A 22,664-nucleotide genomic window follows, 5' to 3' on the forward strand; every position below is an offset into this window, starting at 1 on the left:
TGGAATCAACACTGTTATATCACCACCTGTTAGCATACGGGCACTTAAAAGAATGTACGATTGTGTATGGTCCACCACCAAAATGACAATGTATATTAGTAAAACTTCATGTACTGAACAGTATTAGTAATAAGTATTTCATTTTAAACTTTCACGTGTGTTTCTTCCGGACAATTACGGTTAATATAATGCTGTTGATGATGTTTATTTATTGTTTTGTCTTAAATTTAATAAATAGTTGAAATTATTAGAAAAAAGTTTGTGTTACATGCATGTCGTTATTTAAGAAAAGATCCATGAATAGAATCATAAATTAAATTTACCATTATACATCAACATACAAATTGGTGCATATTACATGGCAACATATATCATAAAACAGCATCTGCGATTAACACCTATTTCTTTTCAATGGGAAATAAACAATTATAGTTTCCTGAGAAAACCTACATCAGTATCGCGCAGTTGTGGACATAAAATTAGTCAATAATAAGGTATAAAAGCTCAAAATTTGAATATGAAAGAGAGCTTTATGAAGTACCGACCTGTCTTTGTACTGAATTGTCTTGATACAAAACTGTCTTCTTGAGTGCCGATATGTCATGCACGGCAGCCAAATTGTCCTTATGCCGATTTGTCTCGGTGCAAAAATGTCTTAAGATTGTCCATGTCATATCGCAGTTCGCACACAGTTAGAATGATAAGAAAAAAAATATATATTTCTCACTCAGAGATGATCAATTTGTTTTCTTAGAATTGAGCCTGTATCGCTCACCTAGGCGTTTGTGCTTTTTCAGCTATGGATACTCTGTAACATTTTGTACTGGAGTATAACTCTTTTTTTTTGGTTGATCCTGTATAAATTATGAATATTTCTTTACTCAGTTTCTCGCTATTTTGTTAAATGTTTGCATAAAATTGAAGAAAGGATAAAACATTGGGTTTTTTACAGGTCAATCACTCCCATTAAAAGTCTACTTACAATTGCAGCAAAATTTTGTTTAATTTTTAGATCTTTGTCGTGCGGATAATTTTTGCTTTTAAACGTTATCTGGTTATTACCTATCTTTTGAAGTTTTCGAGGTAATAGGGAAAACATGAAATATTTGCAAATCGTCAATTGGACCAAAGAGGATTTTTAAACCTTTAAGATTGACTCATTTGTAGATCTTGTCTTGTTGATAACATGGATAACTTTTTCTCATTTAAGTTTTTATCTGTCTACGATATGAATTCTGATATTAGACAAAACAATGATAAAATAGACATTGAATGGCAATAACTCATATAAAGAGAAGTCTGACGATTTCGCCAGTTTGACGTTGTTTAATATCTTGTCTGGCGCATTATTTTTGCTGTTTTAAGTTTCTCTCTATCTTTTCTGATTTTCAAAATTTTGAAAAGTAAAAATGCCAAAACATTGTAAAATTCGTCATTTAAAGGCAGGCATTTACTTCTATAATCTGACAGTTTAAATGAGAAAAGATAATAAGTAGATCTAATCAATCTGAACAGTTATGCTTATAACAAATATTTTCCACCTGTAAAGGTTTTCCGGATAATAGAGAAAACTGTTTTTTCACCTTATGTACTATTTTTAGCTATGCCGGCCATCTCTTATCTATCTATATATATTATAACGAAATTGGGGTCCCTTGAAATGGAACTTGTTTCCCTAAAATTGTGTGATGATGTTGTTTAAACCTAACCGTTAATTGACTGTTTTTATTATAACTATGTTTGTTAACTTTTTATTATTCTTGTCCATGTTTTTACAATTGGAACACCTGTGAATTGTTTACTTTAAATGACGTACAACACAATGACGTCATAACCTATTTTTTGTTATGATGTCGGCTTTGGTTTTGGTAATTTCGGTGAATGGTAAGCCAAATCTGTAGACTGGTTTACCGAAGTATAAATACGGTGAAGAAAACTGACAAGACTTCAGTACGACTTTACCCTGGGCAAGTAACACACGCTAATTCCAAGCAATTTAAATCCATATGTACCGAAACTATTTACCAGACTAAGTAGTAACCCGACTATTTCCGTATTATGTGGGCTTGTTAATTCCTTAACAAGTTGCATTTAGAGAATACCTTCTCGAGAGAAACGTTGTCTTTTGGCATTGAATTTGACTTACTTTTTGCCGATTACCAAACTATAGCTAGTTATTTTGTATATTTCCGCTATTCATTTTCTTAACGATATTCTAATAAAGTAAATAATTTATTTGTTAGACTAGAATACTGTTAAAAGATATACTGTTTGTATGTATTGTTGATATTTAAAGCATCTTAAAGTAAATACAAGTTGATTTTTATTTAACGAGTCTGTTATTCTTACAAAAACCTAAACAGAACTAAACTTAGATCTACCAGAATACCACAAATTACCACAAAACATATACAGAACCAACCTCCTTAGATCTACCGGAATACCACAAAGATTCACGATACCAGAGAACCACGCTACCAGAGAAGGGTCGCCAGTTATAACTTAAGTTCATATATACTTATACATTGTTATAAATCACATTCTTATAGCAACACACTAAGGGTTACACATTTATAGTTTAACACCAAAGCCTGACCGCTCGGTTTTCGTTACAATATATATATTTTTCGGTGTTTTATTTGAAAAAATTGCAGTAATAAATAAGTGCTTGCAAGTGTCTCTCATGCAGCAAAAGCGTTAAAATGTCTTACATTGGCATCCGCTTTAATTCTAAGAGGAGCAAACCCAGTGAGTTTTGAAAACAGACCGAAGATATTCTAGAAGGGATGTTTTCATGTTTTGCAATACGAGAGGTATGCTATAAGGCAGGCAAAAGAGGTTTTGAAGTTTCTATATTTATCAAATATTCAAAATTGAAGTAACAAGTACTGAATATATGATAGAAAAAATAAAAATAAAAAAACCAATCACATGGTCACTACTATCTACGATTTAAATTCAATCTTTGTAAAAGTCTTTAAATTTAGGAAATGAAGATATTTATGGACGAAATACTGCAACCTTGCTATATCTATCTTTTGGTGAAAGATTATATCCATAAAGTCTCTACTTAACCTAAACAACAAACAAACAAAAAACGCCCCCTTTTAGAACGCCTTATTTGACTTTTACTATCGTTTTTCTTATTTCTGCTTCTTGCGAATACTAATAATTATAACATTACCGTAATTGAGAGAGAGAAGTAAAAGTACTTTTTGTCACTAGTCGCAATAGTACATATGACACAACATAGAAAACTAAAGAATGAACAACACAAACCCCACCAAAAACTAGGGGTTATCTCAGGTGCTCCGGAAGGGTAAGCAGATCCTGCTCCACATGTAAATGAGACTACTTTGTGTGATTAATGATACGAAATTATATTTAAATTATTATTTTAAATGCAGTATTTGATTTGGAATTGACCATGTGAATCCTGTTTATGGTAATATTATAATCTTCTAATATGACTATAAAACATTTATTTGCGCATGCGTATCTCGACTACTGCAGAATAATGGATTTTATCAAATTGGCATACATTCATTATATTTGATTAACTTAAAACACTTCTGACCTCTTAAATGATGCACATGTTGTTACTAATTCATTAATTATGACTGTAACGTGTTGCAATTCGAAATTGACATGTTTGACCTCGATACGACAACTGTTCATTCTGGCTGTTCAAAAATCACATTGCCAGTCGTTTGTATGTTAAAAAACAAAAAAAGGGAGGCTCATGGAAGAACCTACACCAACGCTCAATATATGTGCACATCGGACATACAATTACCGTAATTGTCCTAATCAGAATCAAAATAGTTGATGCAAGCTTTAATTTATTGTAGTTTTATAATGGGTAGGAATCATGTTCAGGTTATTTTAGCCCTCCCTATCGCTCGGGCAAAATTAATCACGAATATAATGCCTATCCATGTTAAAACTACGATAAAGTATAGCTTGCATCAATTATGTCTTAATTAACGTCTATCTATACATACTATTTGCATTTGTAATGTGACGTAAATTATTTAAGATTTTTTACTGGATAACGAGAGACAATCCAATTTGAACTAAGTTACTATTCTATATATTAGGTCTGTTCTTTTCACGCATCGTTGTTAATATTTGATGATAAAATTGGACAAGTGAGAGGTTTAGCGCTTTAAAACCAGGTTCAATACACCATTTTCTACATTTGAAAATGCCTTTAGCAAGTCAGGAATATGACAGTTGTTGTACATTCGTTTGTTGCGTTTTGTCATTTGATATTACATGTGATTAGGGACTTTCCGATTGAATTTTCCTCGGAGTTCAGTATTTTTGTGATTTTACTGTTTACATCGTATCAATCTTTACAAATGAAGAAATCGTTAAAGTAAAATGATTTTCATTTCAAAATGAAAGTATGTAATTTAAATCAGTTCAACAAAAATAACATAACATTTTATTAAAAACTAATGAATGAAGATCACAAATCCCTTTTCACACAGAAAGTTGCAATAAAACAACTATAAGTAACTGTTGTAACATACAGTTGGGTCATTGACTGACACTTCTTGTCGGTTACAAAATTTAAAAAAAAAGTTTTTACCGTATTGGTAGTGTCCGTTGGGACTCATGTGTTCAATAGAGCTATCAAACTGGAAATTATTATTTTTAAGGACATCATTTGTATAGCGGAATGTGAAATGGAAGAATACTGCTATCTTCATTTTCACTGACATCGATCTTGGTACACCACCAAGAATGACCTACCTAGAATGAACGTGGATGTGTTATTACATAAGCATTCGGATCTCATCAATTCATTCATAGAATATAAAACAAGGTAAAACAATGTAAAAAGAACCCGAGGTTATTTCAATGATAAGCAACTTGTATTAATATTGACCAGGTGGGTATAAAGATCATAAATTATGCGAACACGATTAATGATTTTGTTACAGTTCGATTCTCAAATACCGGAAATTACTGCTCAATAATATCAAAGTGTATATATTTTCATATAACTTTTCATTTCATTCTATCTTTAACGCTGAACAAAGGAAATAGAACCTCACAAACAGTAATACATTCAATGGATTTGAAGAAAATAAACCACGCTTTGTCTGCGTGAGAGCTGAAATCATAAAATACAGGTGTATATTGGTACCACTACGACCTATACATTATTAAAATCAGTTAGTTCAAAAACAGTTTGGTTTCACCAATAATAAATTAGAAGATATAATCAGGGATTAGTAATTTTCTTGCCTGTGTTGCAACCATGAAGATTATATTAGCAGCTTTCTTCATCGTTTATTTAGTGGGCTCAACGCGGAAAACGAGGCCTTTCATCTTCTTATGGTAAAGAAGGCATGGGAATTTGAAGCAACATTATCTTGTTGATTTTATAGAAAATGGTACTTCATTCCTGTCCGACTGACTCGTATCTGCTACAGACACTCAAAATATTATTGTGTAAAATGACTTGAATGATAAATTGTGCTGTATATACATAAATCAGAAGAAAAAAAAATTACATTTATATCCAGTGGAATATTTTTTATTGAGAGAATATTTGTGCAGATTTCTTTCTACGTGAACATTAATGGAATAAACCTGAACGGTTACCACATGCATGTTTTGTGGCGGAAAACAGGCTTAAATTTAGGATAGCAAAGATAATAGAAAACAGCATGACACAACATTCATACTTAATTTATGCATTACATTTCATGGAGAATAATACATGGTACAATATTCAAAACGAGCTGTATTTAACTGTGCGAGTGTGTATAGTCCGACACCAAAATAAACTATAGATAAATGTTTTATTTTTCTTATTCATTATGTTGCTTAACTTCCGATGGAAATATTTAATCCACATTCAACACTATTGTGAAAACTGTCACCGAAAAGGAGCAGGCCTGAACTGCAATTTATACACTGAATGTAAATTCTTGCTGTACAGACATTTGAACTTAAGTATCTTTGTTCATTTTCTTTGTTGTACACGGATTGGTAAAATGTTTGTCAGATGTTCACATAGAAGATAGAGAATAACGTATGGTCAAATCCGTAGAACATGCTCTATTAACTAGAAAAGCCAATATTAGCCAGAGCGGCGAAGACCTAATGGTTGATATTGGTCGGGGTGATACAGTATAGGATACGGATTTCATCATTTTTAATCAATTCATCATATATTTAAACAGATGACTTTACTTTCGTTATTTATATTCTAGTAACATTCAATACGCCAAACGCATGTTAAATATAAACAAGACTCATCAGTGACGCTCAGATCAAAATAGTTAGAAAGCCAAATAAGTATAAAGTTGAAGAGCAAATATGGATTTGAAATCACACAGCGGGCAGACCAAGAGCCGACTTTTCAAGTTGCATATATGATCAGTAGTGCAACAGCACCAGCTCTGCATCCAGGCTCTTAAAAGAATGTGACATTGGACATGTTTATGGCCTACCACCAAAATGGTTAATAAGAGAGGAAGACTTTGATGTAATCAGCATTAGTTTTCAAAGAATCATTACAACATGTATGCTTCTTATAATCATTTAAGGTTCATATATTAGTGTTGGTGTATTTTTAATGAATACACTTGACTTGATGTGAAAGTGGAAGTAAAATATTTATTGTATAATATGTTTTTGTTATTTTCTAAGCCTTTGCATTGGCTGACCATAAATTACAGACATCAATAATATGCATAAAATCTTTTAGAATCGGGCAAGGGCAAGGGTGATCACACAATAAGATGTTAATAATGTCAACAAATGTCATGAATGATCGGGTGAATTCTATTTTTCGCCCATTTCCGCTGATCAATAAAAGTCATGCGATACAGGTCTGTAGTATCCATTTTATCAAATATTTAAAATCGGAGTAAACAGTAGTATACCGGTGTTTAAAATTCATAAATCGAGTGAAAGGAAATAAATCCAAGTTACAAATTAAAACAAAGGGAAAATATAAGAGGAAAACAAAGGAACAACAGGAACAATGAAGTGCACTAAAACAAAAGTCAACATACATCAAATGTACTTTTTGATAACAACTGCAGTATTTCTGACTAAATACAGGAAATTTTAAGAAAAACATGGTGTATTGAACATGGTTTTGTTACTAGCCAAACCTCTCGCTTATATGACAACGTTAAAACAATATCGCTAAAATGACAACAATGCGTGACAGAAATATAGCACAAACACTCACAAGAACACTCCTCATAGAGTACATCACAAACAAATGGTATTATAGTAGACACACCATGTTAATCGTAGAACAACAACGAACATCGTCCATCACCGAGAGACAACACAAGACATAGAAAACAGTGACAAACTTACGCAACGAACTTGAGATCACCCTTAGTTTTGTTGGGGTTCGTGATTCTTATTTTTTAGTCTTGTGTGTAATGTCATGTGTTCTATTGTTTGTCTGTTTGTCTTTTTCATTTTTAGCCTGGTGTTGTCAGTTTATTTTCGATTTATGAGTTTGATTGTCCCTCTGGTATCTCTCGTCCCTCTTCTGCAATCTAAAATGTTATACTATTATTTTTACAATACCAGTCGAAACAGCTTTAATGACAATAATGGTAATGAAAGGCTATTTTATAACTAGTAAGACAACAAACGATAAGACATAATACATTATCCAATCGAAACCATAACAGAAACATCAAAAATAAATAGATGAATGTTGGATTTGCAAAATACCAAGATACGTCGTAAAATGAGGTTAACTTCAGACTTCCTTAAAACTCCACTTTATCATGTCATTTCGTAAACTAGACAATTAAGGACGATTATTATTACTTGGTTCTTGCGGATTTATAGTTTAACCAGAACAGTACTGATGCAATGTTCTTATGTTCCGCGCACAGAAAAATTTCCCAATCTATAAGTATAGACAATGAACATAACTCTTGATTGATTTCGTTCGGTACTCATTTGTCAAATCATACCCTGTTCTAACCAGAAAGCATTGAAAAGCATACCCTGTTCTAAACAGAAATATTGAAAAAACATACCCTGTTCAAGACTCGTTCAGAAAATGTATACCCTGTTCGAGACCGTATAAAATAGATTCTGTTCTACACCCGGGGTTCTATACTGTATAGTAAACAGTTGAATAAGTGATCCTGTTCAGGACAGAGACTTTGTTAAAAAAAAAAAGACCCTGTTAGCACCAGCAGGGCATGAAAAAGGGCCCTGTTCTAATCAGCAGGAAATGAAAAGGGCCCTGTTCTCACTAGCAGGGCATGAAAAAGCGACCCTGTTTTGCGGTATACTCATACCACTAAAAATATAGAAAGTAATCCCGGGGGGAGATGAAACCTTAGTGTCTTAAAAACTTGATATGTTCATTATCAGATATTTGTTTTAAATTGTTATACTAGTAGATCATCATGATCATGTCCGTACAGAAGCAATGACTATCAGATTGGTCATACCAACCAACATATATTTAATGAGGAAAATTGATACAACTAACTGTTGTTTCATAACTTTTAAATATAACTTTACGGATACGATCAGTTTCCGGTGTATAACATATCGATATGTTCAACCAATATCAATGGCAGATTGTAATTGATAATTAATAACATTCAATTATGCTTTGCGTCAATGGTCAGAAAGCCAATGTATAATGTTCACAGATAAGTTACTTAAGTTCTAAAAAGGTGGTTTTTGTTTTGGTTTAGAAATCCCCATAAACATTCAGTTGACAGAAGCTCTTCAATTGCGGACTGTTAACTTCGAAACTATGATTTCTTTAGTAATTCTCCTCACCATTTTGTTCCAAGGACTGCAAGCGGAACACAATAGTATACCTCAGTTGATAGTCAAAAAAGGATTCGAAAACCAACCTACAATACCGTGTTGTTTTGACGGGAAATTATATACTATTCCGGTTGGACTGAAACATTTATGTTGCAGGAACTCTAAATGTCAATGTGTGGCTAATCTTAACTGGGTACGGTTCTGGTGATATATGGATTTGCATATTATGTACTTAAACAAAGAAACATAACAAATAACATGTATTTGAAAACAAATCAATTGTGTTGAAAACAATTGTGAAAATGTCAAATGGAATTATCAATAATGCATATATAACTTCGTACCGATGGCTTTTGAAAGTACTGGAATTATTCGTCAAAATGAACTGAAAGACAATATAACAGAAATAATGACCTATTTCACGCGCAAGAAATAGAACAAAAATCAAAATTTATAAACATTATAAAAGTATCCAGAAATGAAATTCATTCAAAGACATATTAGCTGTAATTGAGGTGACATTATATAGTTTTAATATTTAATGTATCTTGTTGATTTTTGTTTATCAAACTCATTTAAAACGTGGTAATACATGTATTAACAATTGATATTTAAACAAACGATTGCTTTATGGTGGTACATAACATTACAGGGAGATAACTCTGTAAAAATCAACTGAACGTTTTAATCACGTTATATTCTAAGATGATATAAAGCTTTTCAATGATCAAAATATGTGTTTGTCAAACTACAATATACTAGTATCCAATGAAAGTTTTCCGATAAAGTGTGTGGTTCTAAGTTTGTTTTAAAGTTTTCATATTTTTGACAATGGGACAAAGTAAATATTTTGTCATAATTTAATAAAAAATTACCTTGAATATCCAACATCTGAGCACGTGTCAAATATTATAAACATTTCACATTTTGTCAAGAATAAAATATATGTGTTTTCACTGTGAACTATATAATTCTTAGTATGCAACATTATTAACGTTACAGAAATTTCAAAATTAAGGGATGTAGAATGGTGTGGTATGATCGACAATGATACAAATATTCCTCATTGTTTGAATGATGTGAATGCAAGCGACATAATTTCACAGTAAAATATTCAACAGTGATGATATACAAAAAAAATATATTGTATTTGTTGTAAAGACTATTTTTAAACGACTTTATCTCTTTTCCGTTTTCAAATGTTTGAAGATTTTGATTTTCCAAGAGAATGTTGATTCTGCTTATGTTCATGATTTTGAAAAACAACTATATTGGTTTGTGTCATTTATGTGAAATAAAATATGAAATAAGTTTGTTACTTTTATTTCATGTATGGCTACCTATATGTTTACGGTTTCTTTGACAGATATTTTCCCACTTCCAATGTCAATTGACTATTCAGTTTACATAAACATTTCTAAGATCAAACAAATCGCAAAAAAAATTGTGTTGGTAACAGAACAACAGCAATCCTATATGAGCCAAACGTGTTCTTCTTCTTGTTGATTAGTGTCTTTTTTACATGTGTTTTGTGTTTTTTAAGACGATGACAATAAATTACCGTTTCTATTATTGTTTGCACTCTTTTCGTGACATCATTAAAAATTAAGCTATATTGGTCGCATCGAGCAAGAAAAAAGAAGAAAAATACCAAAACACCAGAGAATAACAAGTACCTTAACAAATGGAAAATTAGAATAAAAACAAATCAAACGAATTGAAAACAACTGTACTTATCAACGAAATATTAGTATCGATCAACTTTGTTTTGAAAATATCTACACTCGTCTTTGACATACCACTGGTGCATCAACTTTATGATACGGCATAGGGGATGTTCTATTAAGTCTGACTAGCTGCTACAAGATGTGGCACTAATAAGTTTTGAAGTGTATATCCCATATGAAGATGAGGTTGATATACTGACACTCTGATATGGGATATTTATAATTTCAAAATTAAAATCATCTCGTTTGTTAAAGATTCTGGTGTTAAATGGCCGCTTATTCCAAATTTGAGGTAGTATAAAGGGTCGAAAAATCAAAGTTTTTGATAGAACAAGTATCAGAATATGATCGAGATCTTTAAATTAAGTTGTACCTACGTATAGTAAAAACCACTACGCGTGTAATCATTTTCACATTATTTTTGAAAATTTTCGTTCACTGCCGACAGAATGTTTCTCAATCTATAGAACACTTCCTTTTGAAGATAATGCATATGAGCCGGCAATATACCGATTATTATACGTATTATGTGAAGCTTAAGTATCAAATCGAAAAATTGAAAGGTCATTGAAGCCATGAAGGACTGATAATTCGCTAAAATCTCATCTTTGTCAAATGATATGTTCATGTATGCGGGAGTATATGATACTCGTAGTAGAACGATTTACAAGATTCTTACAAGCGTTGACCGAATGAATAACAAAATATGTATCGTAAAAAGATGACAGACATTTCCCAGCTTCTTTACCTCTGAATACGGACTTTCGTCGATCATTTATAAGTTTTCTCCTCTTTTTGATTCTATCAAAAACCTAATAGATAAAACACATTCTGACAAGTGTCAATCTGGAGATTTAGCCATTTAAGCTTTGTTAAAAAGAAATCATGAGAGTAGTTTGACAAAAAAATATATAGAAAAAATTTGACAAAAAGACAAACAACAGCACAAAATACTGCACTGAAGATGTAAATTAAGGGACACGAGTTCCACTTTACAGTAGCGGTAAATTCAGGTGCTCTGAAAGGGTAAGCAGTTCCTGCTCAGAAAGTGCATCCGTTAAGTTACTCATTACTCGTTCAAATATGGAAATATGGTGCAATATCACATTTATTTAGTAATATGAGAGACAGGATCGTGGCTATATGAAATCTCGGGGAACCTATGAACAGTGTTCAAAAACACCAAGTAAATCATGATGGTAAACCGTTCAAATTGCATTAGGAATGACATCAATTTTACCATTTTTATTCCTTAATGTAGTAACTATCCAAAAAGCAATAACTCTGTATCAAAGATGGACAGTCCTAAATAATTTACAACTTGGATATTTTCATTCTATGTTTTATAAGCTCTGATGGAATATTACATAAAAATGTAAAATTCACAATAGGAAAAATTGTAATCGTAAGTTTTAGTTTGATAATGAATATACTTGTCAATTTCTAGATGAAATTCACCATATCCAATAGACATGTCTGCGGTATATCAGGTTTATTTATGTCGAGTGTGTTGAAATAGATGCAGCAAACATAATCATTGAACTTTGAATTAATATATCAACAGAGACCATCTATATATTGGAACACGAAATAATGTTTAAGTTTTATCTTTCTAGTGAACCTTCGGCATGTAGTCTTTACTATAAGAATAAAGGATTATAAGTCTGGTACAGACCAAAGCTGGGTTCAATCGGACTTCCATTGTGTCTTATAAAACGTATTCATTCAACGTGAAAAAAAGGTTGTCATTTTATTTAGGTCAGATGTGGTGAACTTTTATTTGAGACAGCTCATATCCAATTCTTTTAAAAGTATGAGTTTTACTTTTCTCAAAAGGAACTTTTAATGATGACCGTAGAATTTTTTTGTTATACAATAAGATTCAATTTAGTCTCCTAACCAATCTTTTCAAAATGAGCAATACTTGTGTACACATACAAAAACGTAAAACTGCACGAGGAGAATGGACAGGTCTTGTATCTTGTATCTTGTTAAAGCTAGATCTGATTTACGCCGGACATTAGTATGTGGTTTTATGAAGTATATCTTTATTGATATCATAAAATAAAAGTAAATAACTAAGTAGGAAAAAAATAATGGTTGGCATTTTTCCATTTTAACATGTGTACACTTTCCATTCTTGCACAAGCGCCTGTATATGGGTAAATATCTCAAAGTTAAACATTTAACCCCATATTTTTGAGTTTCTTTTGATGACTAACAAATTCAATCTAGTTTCACATTCATTCATTTTGAGATAAAAATGGTTCAAGGAATTGAAATTTACTGAAATCATTGCAATCTGTTAATTTAATGTTCAAAATGTAGTTAAAACCTGGTTTATTTTACAATGTTTAAGTCTTCCCACACTTTAGTCAAAACGCTAAATAGATAGAACAGAGTAGTTTCGTTTGAGACAAGAAGTTTGTAATGCAAGAGTTTGATGCTTTCGAAAACACACAATGGCCAAAAATAATTTGTTTTTGGCAATACTTTAAGTTATTGTTGGTAGTCTATGCTCTTCAACTTCATAATTTATTTGGCCTTTTTAACTTTGTTCTATTTGAGCTTCACTGATACATCTATTTTAGACGGAACACACATCTGTCGTTAATGCAAAATTGCAATTATGGTATCTATGATGAGTTTATTTGCATTCTTGCATGTTTTATGGACTGAAAATATAGTGACAAACCGCTTCATCTGCTTGCGGCAAATACTGAAACACTGGCTTCTGTGCAAAAAGTCCGATATGTTAAACGATCAGTATACTCGTAAACTGATGGTCTAAAATAAGCAGTAGCTACCCGCTGGTTATATAAACTATCATAATTGCTGTGCACTTAGCTTCTGATAACTATGTTGATGCAATTTCTTCGAATAACTAAAATAGTAAAGACATTGATATCATTCTATGGATAATTTGATATTTCATCTTTTTATTTTTAGACGAATAATATATCAATCTTTTCAATCAATCTCCAAAGTACAACATGGTTAATTGATACCTCACGAATAATACTAATTCTTTTAACCGGGAAATATTATTTACTTTTGACGCAGTTACTAACTGATTCTTGATATCATTAATTTCAGGCGGTTCCAAATATAGTACCTCGTGTCACTGATGAGTCTTTTGTAATCGAAGTATGCCCTCTGGCGGACGTAATTAAAAGCCTAATATCTTTGATGAGACTTTTTGCGTCATTCATTTATTTATTCATACATTAGGAACTATATTTTTACCTTCTCTGTTGTCGACAATGAAAATGTAATCAACTGTTTTAATGCCAAGTCATTTTGAAGGCAATAAAGGTAATTTAGTATGTCTACTTCGAAAGTTATAATATCTTTGGATTCATTTTTATAAATGTTTGGTCCTCGACACTCTTCAACTTCGTACTTAATTTGGCCTTTTGCACTTTTATTATTCGATGAGTCGTATATACTCATTTTTGTTGAACAAAACTCACTTTTGTGGGTACAAAATTGAATTTCCGAGTACAAAACCTCAAGAGTTTCGTTCGGCGTCCCGTATTTACTATTTTTTCTAAGATTCTACTATTTTGATTTTTCAAGAGAAAGCTCATCCTGGTTATGTATATGTGTATCACTTTGTGTCATGTATGTGAAATAAAATATGAAATAAATTTGTTATTCTTATTTCATGAATGGCTACCTGTATGTGTCTTTGAAAGATGTTATTCACACTTCCAATATCAATTGACTTATCAATATTTGTTTACACAAATATTTCTCAGAACAAACAAATTGCAAAGAAACGTTTATTTAGTTACAGAACAACAGCAATCCTATGTGTTTTCTTCTTCTTGTCGATTAGTGTCTTGTTTATACATGTTTGTTTCAGAAAGATGATATTCAATTACCATTACTATTATTTGTTGCGCTCTTCTCGTTACATCATATCACTTAAATATTACACTATGTTGGTCGCATCGAAAACGTAAATAACAAAAATACCGAACACCAAAAAAATATCAAGTCCCTGAACAACAACAAAATTAGAAGTAAAACAAATCAAACGAATTGAAAAAAAAACTGTACAAATTATTGGTACCGATGATCTTTGTTTTGAAAAAATAACTACACTCGTCTTTGACATATCCCTGGTGCATCAACTTTCTACTCCGGCACAGGGGACGTTTTATAAAGTCTGACTTCAAAATCTGCAACTAATGAGTTTCGAAATGTATATTCCATATGCAGATGAAGTTGATATACTGCTACTATGATGGGGGAAATTAAAATCATCTCGTTTGCTATAGATTCAGATGTTAAGATGGCCGCTTATTTCAAACTTGAGGTAATATAAAGGGTTTGAAAATCAAAGTTTTTGATATACCAAATATCAGAATATGATCGAGATCTTTATATATTGATTTATACCTACGTATAATTAAAACCACTACGCGTGTAATCATTTTCCCATTATTTCTGAAAACATTCTTTCACTGCCGACAGAATGTTTGTCAATCAAATGTACATTTCCTTTAAGATTATGCATACATGCCGGCCATATACCGTTTTGTATACGTTATTATGTGAAGATTATTAAAGTATCAAATCGAAAAATTAAATGATCATTGAAGCCATGATGGACTTATGATTCGCTCAAATCTCATCCTTGTCAAATGATATGTTCTGGTATGCAGGAATATATGATGCACGTAGCAGAACGATATACAACATAATTTGAATCTTTGTCCGAAGGGATAACAACATATTTATCGTAAAAAGATGACAGACATTTCCAGGCTTCTTTTTCTCTGAATACGTACCTTCGTCGATCATTTACAAGTTTTCTCATCTTTTTTATTCGACGTTCTATCAGAGACCTAATAGATATATCGTAACACATTCTGCATGTTCTTACAAAGTGTCAATCTACAGATTACGTTATTTGAGCGTTGTTAAAAAAAATCATGAGTGTATTAAAAAGACAAAACTATGATAAAAATCGATAACAAACAACAGTATTAAAATAATGCACATAAAATAAAGATGCTCTGGGTGGGTAAGTAGTTCCTGTTCAGTAAGTTGTATTATTCAAGTTATTCATTGCATGTTCATATATGGTGAAAAGTCGCATTTATTGAAAAGAACAGGGTTGTGGCTACAAGAAGTCCGGGGGAATTTATTGAAACGGTGTACCAAAAACCTTCAAAGATATCATGATGGTAAACTGTTATCAATTCGCAATGAATGACATCAATTTAAACACTTTGAATCCTTTGAATTTCAAGATGAAAGTCACCATATCCAAAAGACGTGTCTGCTGTATATGATGTTTCTTTATGTCAAGTGCGTTGAAATAGATGAAGCAAACATAGCCACTAAATTATAATCCTGGTACCTTTGAATTGAATTGTTGTGTAAAATACATCATCCGTGTAGTGGAACACGAAGTCAGGGTAAGTGCATTTAACTAAGGAAACTGCTGTGTTTATTCTATCTCATGAGAAGGACTAACCGTCAGACCATGGTTGAAATCATTCCAACTCCATTTGTGTGTTCCAAAACTTATCCGTAAACGAAATAGGTTGTCTTTTTTACGTCAGTTATAGTGCTTTTATTTGAAACAGCTTTCATGTTTTACAGTATGAGATTTTCCTTTCTCCAAAAAGACATTCATGAGTATGTGAACATTCATTGTTATAGAACATATGTTGATTTATTCTGTCAACAGATCTGTAAGTTCTTGACGAGGAATACTTGTGTTATCAGTAAAACACGTACAATTGTTTATAGTATATCAAGAAAAGAGTGATTAGATTGTAAGTACTCTAAACAGGTCTCATACATTTTTTGAATATATATCTAATTTACGCTGGACATAGAGTATTTAGTTTAATAGAAACCATGAAGCATATTTTGAGTGAAGATATAATTAAGGTGGTACCTAACACTACAGGGAGATAACTCTGTAAATTTAGCTAAACGTTTAAATTACGTTGTGTTGTTAAGGGAATATGAAGCTTCTCAATGATCAAAATTGAAGTTTGTCAAACTGCTATATAACCAGTGTAATTTTTCTGACAAAACGGTTGGTTCAAAATCTTTGAAATTTTAATAGTTTTGTTCAAGGATCAAAGTAAATACTTTGACAAAATTTTATGAAAATTAAAGGAGCCAAATTAATTTTAGTGAAAGTGTTGGGTACCACCTTAAATAAAATACTTTGGAAAGAAATGGTGGTGAATGGTGAATAATTTTATTTCAATTTCCAACTTTAAACTTTCCATTCTCCCAAAGCTCCTGTTTATAGAGTATCTATCTATAATTTTATTTCAATTTCCAACTTTAAACTTTCCATTCTCCGCAAGCTCCTGTTTATAGAGTATCTATCTATAATTTTATTTCAATTTCCAACTTTAAACTTTCCAGTCTCCGCAAGCTCCTGTTTATAGAGTATCTATCTATAATTTTATTTCAATTTCCAACTTTAAACTTTCCATTCGCCCCAAGCTCCTGTTTATAGAGTATCTATCTCCAATTTGACATTAAATAACAGGTATTTAAGTTCCATTCATTTTGAGTTAAAAAAAAATGATTCAAAGAATTGAATCTTACCCATGTTACTGAAAACATAGCAATCTTTTGATTTAATATTCGAATCGAAGTTAATTCTACAATGTTTTAGTCTTCCCACACTTTAATCATAGCGCTTAATAGAAAGCAATTTCGCTCGAGACAGAGAGTTATTTTAATGCAAGAGTATAGTGCTTTTGACAACACACGGTTGCAAAAAATATGTTGTGTTTGGCAAAGCTTTTAGGAAATTTCTGTCGTCAATGTTATTAAATTTCGCAGTTTATTTGACCTTTTTAACCTGCTGAGTCTTTTCTAGACAAAACGCGCGTCTGACGCAAATACAAAATTACAATCTTTGTATCTATGGTGAGTTAATTTTTCATTATTGCATTTTGTGGACTGAAAATATGGTGACAAACTGCATCATCTGGTTGCAGCAAATGCTGAAACACTCGCTTCTATGTGAAAGGTTCCTTATCTTATACTATCAGTATACTCGGAAACTGATAGTCATAAGCCAAAGCTATCACCTGTTGTATAAACTATCATAATCACTGTGCATTTATATTCTGGTTTCTATATTGATTCAATTTCATCGAACAACTAAAATAGTAAAAACATTGATGTCATTCTATGGATAATTTGATATTTGATCTATTTATTTTTAGACACAATCTTTTTCGACGAATATTAATTCAATCTTTTTAAACAACCTGCAAAGTACATGGTTAATTGATGCTTCACGAATAATACTATTTTTTTTTTAACAGAAAGATATTATTTACTTTTGACGCAGTTACTAGCAAATTCATGACACCATTAATTAATGACGGTTCTGAACAAAGTTAATCGTGTCATTGATGAGTATTTTGTAATCGAAACACACCATCTGGCGGACGTAATTAAAAGCATGATGAAGCTTTTGGCGTCATTTGTACATTTTTTCATACATTAGGAACTACATGTTTACCTTTTCGGTTATCGACAACAAAAATTATATCAGCTGTTTTCATGCCAAGTCATTTTGAATGCAAAAAGGGGTATTTTATGATGTCTACTTAGAAAGTTATAATATCTTTCGCTACATTTTTAGGATTTTGTTGTTCTCAATGCTCTTCAACTTCGTTCTTTATTTGCCCTTTCCACTTTTATGATTCGAGTGTCACTGATGAGTCGTTTGGAGACGAAACGCGCGTCTGGCACAAAAAGAAAATTTCAATACTTGAATATATGATGAATTTATTTATGCATTTCAAGTCTGTGCGTTTTATTGGTAAAGGTACCAGAATAAAAGACAGACACTTAATTTTGCTTTGATTAATACTTACTGTTGTTATCAATTTGTCATGTTATATCCGAAAGTAGATTGGTTATCCTTGAGCGCAAATGACATACTATTACTACTTTTGGACAGCCGTCTTCTAGGGAAAGATGTGATACCAGCATAAGCCATAAGGGCGTTCAAAAATACTAGATCTAAGTTGTTTTCAGTATTTTCTGGTTTAACTATTGTTACATAATTGGTTATAAACAAACGAGTAAATATGTAATCTAATATAATGTCTGATAAAAGGGACGGGACCAATTTCTTCTGTATTTGTTTATACACAGGGCCACATCATATGCTTTTTGACAATTTAAAGAAATTTGGATATTAATGTGTAAACGAATATTTTTTCAATGATTTGACATATATTATTCATAACAATTAAAACATTATTCGCTTTAAATTGTAGTTGAAGACAATATTGATATAGTTGTGTATATAAACTCATCACAGATATCAGGATTGAAATTTAATATGCAGACGCATGTTTCGTCTACAAAAGACCCACCAGTGACGCTCGAATAAAAATGTTAAAAAGGCCAAATAAAGTACGAAGTTGAAGAGCATTGATGACCACAAATTCCTAAACGTTTTGCGAAATACGGCTAAGCTAATATATTCCTGGTGTAGAAAAGCCACAATTTACTTTAATCAACAAGAAACTGAACACCGTTGTTTGCCTTTCTTCCTTATTCGTTTATCTACATTTGAAAATGCCTGTACCAAGTCAGGAATATGACAGTTCTTGTCTATTCGTTTTTGATGCGTTTTGTTATTTGATTTTGCCATGTGATTATGGACTTTCCGTATTGATTTTCCTCTGAGTTCAGTATTTTTGTGATTTTACTTTTTATTTGTTGACATGGTGTAAACACATATTCTTCAGCTTCATTTGGTGATTCGTTATGATCTTCCGTCTCTCTTTTTAAAGTTATAATAAAAGATGTTTTATACCTTTATGATTTCTTAAAATGTACAGAAATACGGCAAAGCGTTAAGCAGTAAACATAAGAGGCTATTGAATGCTATTCAAATAAAATGAATTTTTGAAATAACCTGAGAAAGGTGCATGTAAAATAAAACCATTGAAATCACTGTCACCAATTAATCCAGTTCCTGCACTCCAGCTACTTGTTTTTATTCTGACAAAGTCATTCTGACGTTGATTTTTGTTTAAACACCTTTTGAATTTGTTCCATTCCATAAAATTTTGTTATTTACAATGATTTATATGTTTATGAAAGATATATAAATTATTTATTTCTACTTTTTAACTTTAACTGTAACAATTTTGGCTATATTGTAGTGGTAAGTTTTTAGAAGAAAGCCGATGTACCCGGGGAGAACTACTGCCCTTCTGCGAGAAAATAAAACCCTCACAATCTTAATCAATTAAGATTAACTATATCGAAAGGAGCTACCGCGTGCAAGGTTAGAACTCACAACCTCTATGCTGACATGCAATTGATACAATAGATGAATTAATCAGACTGATAGGCCACCAAGGACAAAAAGATCGTTTTAGATTTGAACAGAAGCCAATTGATTTAATAAACACTCTGTGAATTTGATTATTTGCCTTTGGTGTCTTATATGTATTCGTTAGTATGTGAATATATAGTTTTAATAAGCTATATATATCACGGGTTTTCTTTCTCATACATAAAATTAAATGAACTCTTAATTTTCATCTTTATAAGGTAAAATATATCAGTAATGTTACCCAACAAATTAATTAAGAGAAATAAAACACCATTATTTTCAAACTCAAGGACAAATTCTAAAAATACAAAATGTTACATTTTTCCTTAAAACGACATTCTACTTTTTCTCTGCATCTCTTTTTTTTTTGGCATATGCTGACGATTGCTATCACGTCCTCCATTCAATTTTTACAATGATAATGGTCTGCATTCGGTTGACAAATAAACTGAAATTGAGATCATTGTCAAATAGGTTTATTTCAAGAGAAAAAAGTTGCGAAATGAATTTTTATGAGAAGATTGACCAACCTTTTTTTGTAACCGCCTCTTTAAAATTATACAGTTACTGATACTTTAACATGATACTTTACGTAAGTAATTTGATAGTTTCCAATTGAATACTGCTAAGTCTATCATCGTATTGATAACATATTCCTCACCCACATTATGTATTTCAAGTGATGACGCAATCCATATAAGTTATATATCAAATAATTGTCCTGGTAAAAATTCAATAAATAACAAAGATTTATTAAGCCTCAATTTATAATGTTCCCAAACACGGACATCGTCATCATAGTTATCCATTGTAAACAAAAACGATTTATATTTATATAATATGTTAAAGCATTGACACTGCAAGTATTGCCCATAACCAATTGCCAAATACCTGAAATATCACTTTCTAAAGACCATCAACTTGGCCCACATTTTTCACAAATTATTGTAAAAAGATTTTTAAAGACAACATCAACTGTTTAAACATCTTTCATGTTTAACAAATGAATGGAACAGACAGTTAATCTATACAAGTATGATATACTGCAGAATTAAACAAGGCTAGTATTTTCAGCTGTTTCGGAACTAGTGCAATTAATACTGCATATTTGACATTGTACGTAGCCTTCCTGTCATGTAATGTTATCATTTCAGTGTTATATTAACATTTTCATAAACACACGAGGTGTGGCTAGCCACAAAACTAGGTTAAACACACCATTTTTTCTTAAAATGTCCTGTACCAAGTTATGAAAATGACAGATGTTATCTTACAGTTCGCTTCTGTGATTGTTGCATTGTCTTTTGTGTTTTATTGGACTTCAGTGTTTCTGTTCTTTCGTTGTTTTCCTGTTAGAGTTGATGTGTTTCTCTTGAATTTAGTTTGTAACCCGGATTTGTTTTCTCTCGATCGATTTATGATTTCAAACAGCGGTACACTACTGTTGCCTTTATTTCTATGTCCCTTTTATTCATACTGCTCCTAATTTTTCTAGTATTTTTATATGTGAGAATTTCAAATGCATAGGTTTTAGCCTTCCTGGTGAATCTAAATACAAAAGGTACTCGGACGCGGGAAATTTACAGAGTGTAGTATAGTCTTCATTTAACTGTTTTTCGTCCTTCAAGAGGGGCGGTAGGGCACATTAATAAAAAGGAAAAAAGGATTACAGTTACGACAAAAAGGACATATCCACTAGAATCTGTGAAATGGTTATTCCATATCTATCAACCAACTCGTGATGGCGTCCGTAGAAATTTCCGATAGAATCATTTCAATATCAACGTTTGGAACTGAAGTCGATATTAATAATTTAGGTCATAGAGATATGCATCGCCCAGACATAGACCGAGAAAAAGGGAAACAAACTGAATCATAAATTTACCATTGATTTGAATATTGCTCTTTTTTCTAACTTAAGGAGTGGACTATTTTCATATTTTTTGGCATAAACATATGTTTAGTTCAGGAATGAGTTGTCGATGGCACGATAAAAGTAATAAGTTGCATATCATGTTACAATACACGTTTTGATCATAATTGACATCTGTTTTTTTTTTGTAGCTGGTCTAATGTTATTAATGATAAGACACACTAACATAATTAGTATATACAAGTTTTCAAAAAAATCAGATTCATTCTGTTTGACGACAAACCTATTTGGCAAAACTGTACTCCGAGGAAAATTTATAAAACATCAAACGAATGGAAAACAACTGTTTTTGACTTGTTTCAGGTATTATCTTATGAAGAAAATGGTGGATAAAACATGATTTAATAGCTAGCTAAACATCTCACTAGTAAGTAAGAAAAACAGACAGACAACACCATGCCTAATAGTTACTGTACAAAACAATTTAAAAAAGTAAACGCAGATTATTGTATCAATTTGTTAAGGTTGAATAAAGATTGAGTAGTTTAAAATTAATTTTTTATAATCACTTTTGTAATTATGCGCTGTGAAATGTTCATTGATTTGTCAGTTCTGGTTATAAGATGTACTTGATTTTTAGTCAAAGTCTGCTATTGTCATTGCTACTTTTCTTATGATTAGTGGGAAGCTATACGTTTGCCTGATATAAACATTGTCAAATCATCAACTTTTAATGTTTCTGTTATTGTCGTTTCATTTTGACAATGTTCCAATGGTTGAGCAGGAACTGATTTCATTCCTCCGTTTATATTTTGGGCTCGGACTGCTAATTAAACCAAAAAAAATATTGTTTTTTTTCAATTATTTCGTATTGTGATATTTCTTTCATGTTAAACAAATGCTTTAATTG

This window comes from Mytilus trossulus, chromosome 13 (genome assembly GCF_036588685.1).
Source record: "Mytilus trossulus isolate FHL-02 chromosome 13, PNRI_Mtr1.1.1.hap1, whole genome shotgun sequence".
NCBI lineage: Eukaryota > Metazoa > Mollusca > Bivalvia > Mytilida > Mytilidae > Mytilus > Mytilus trossulus.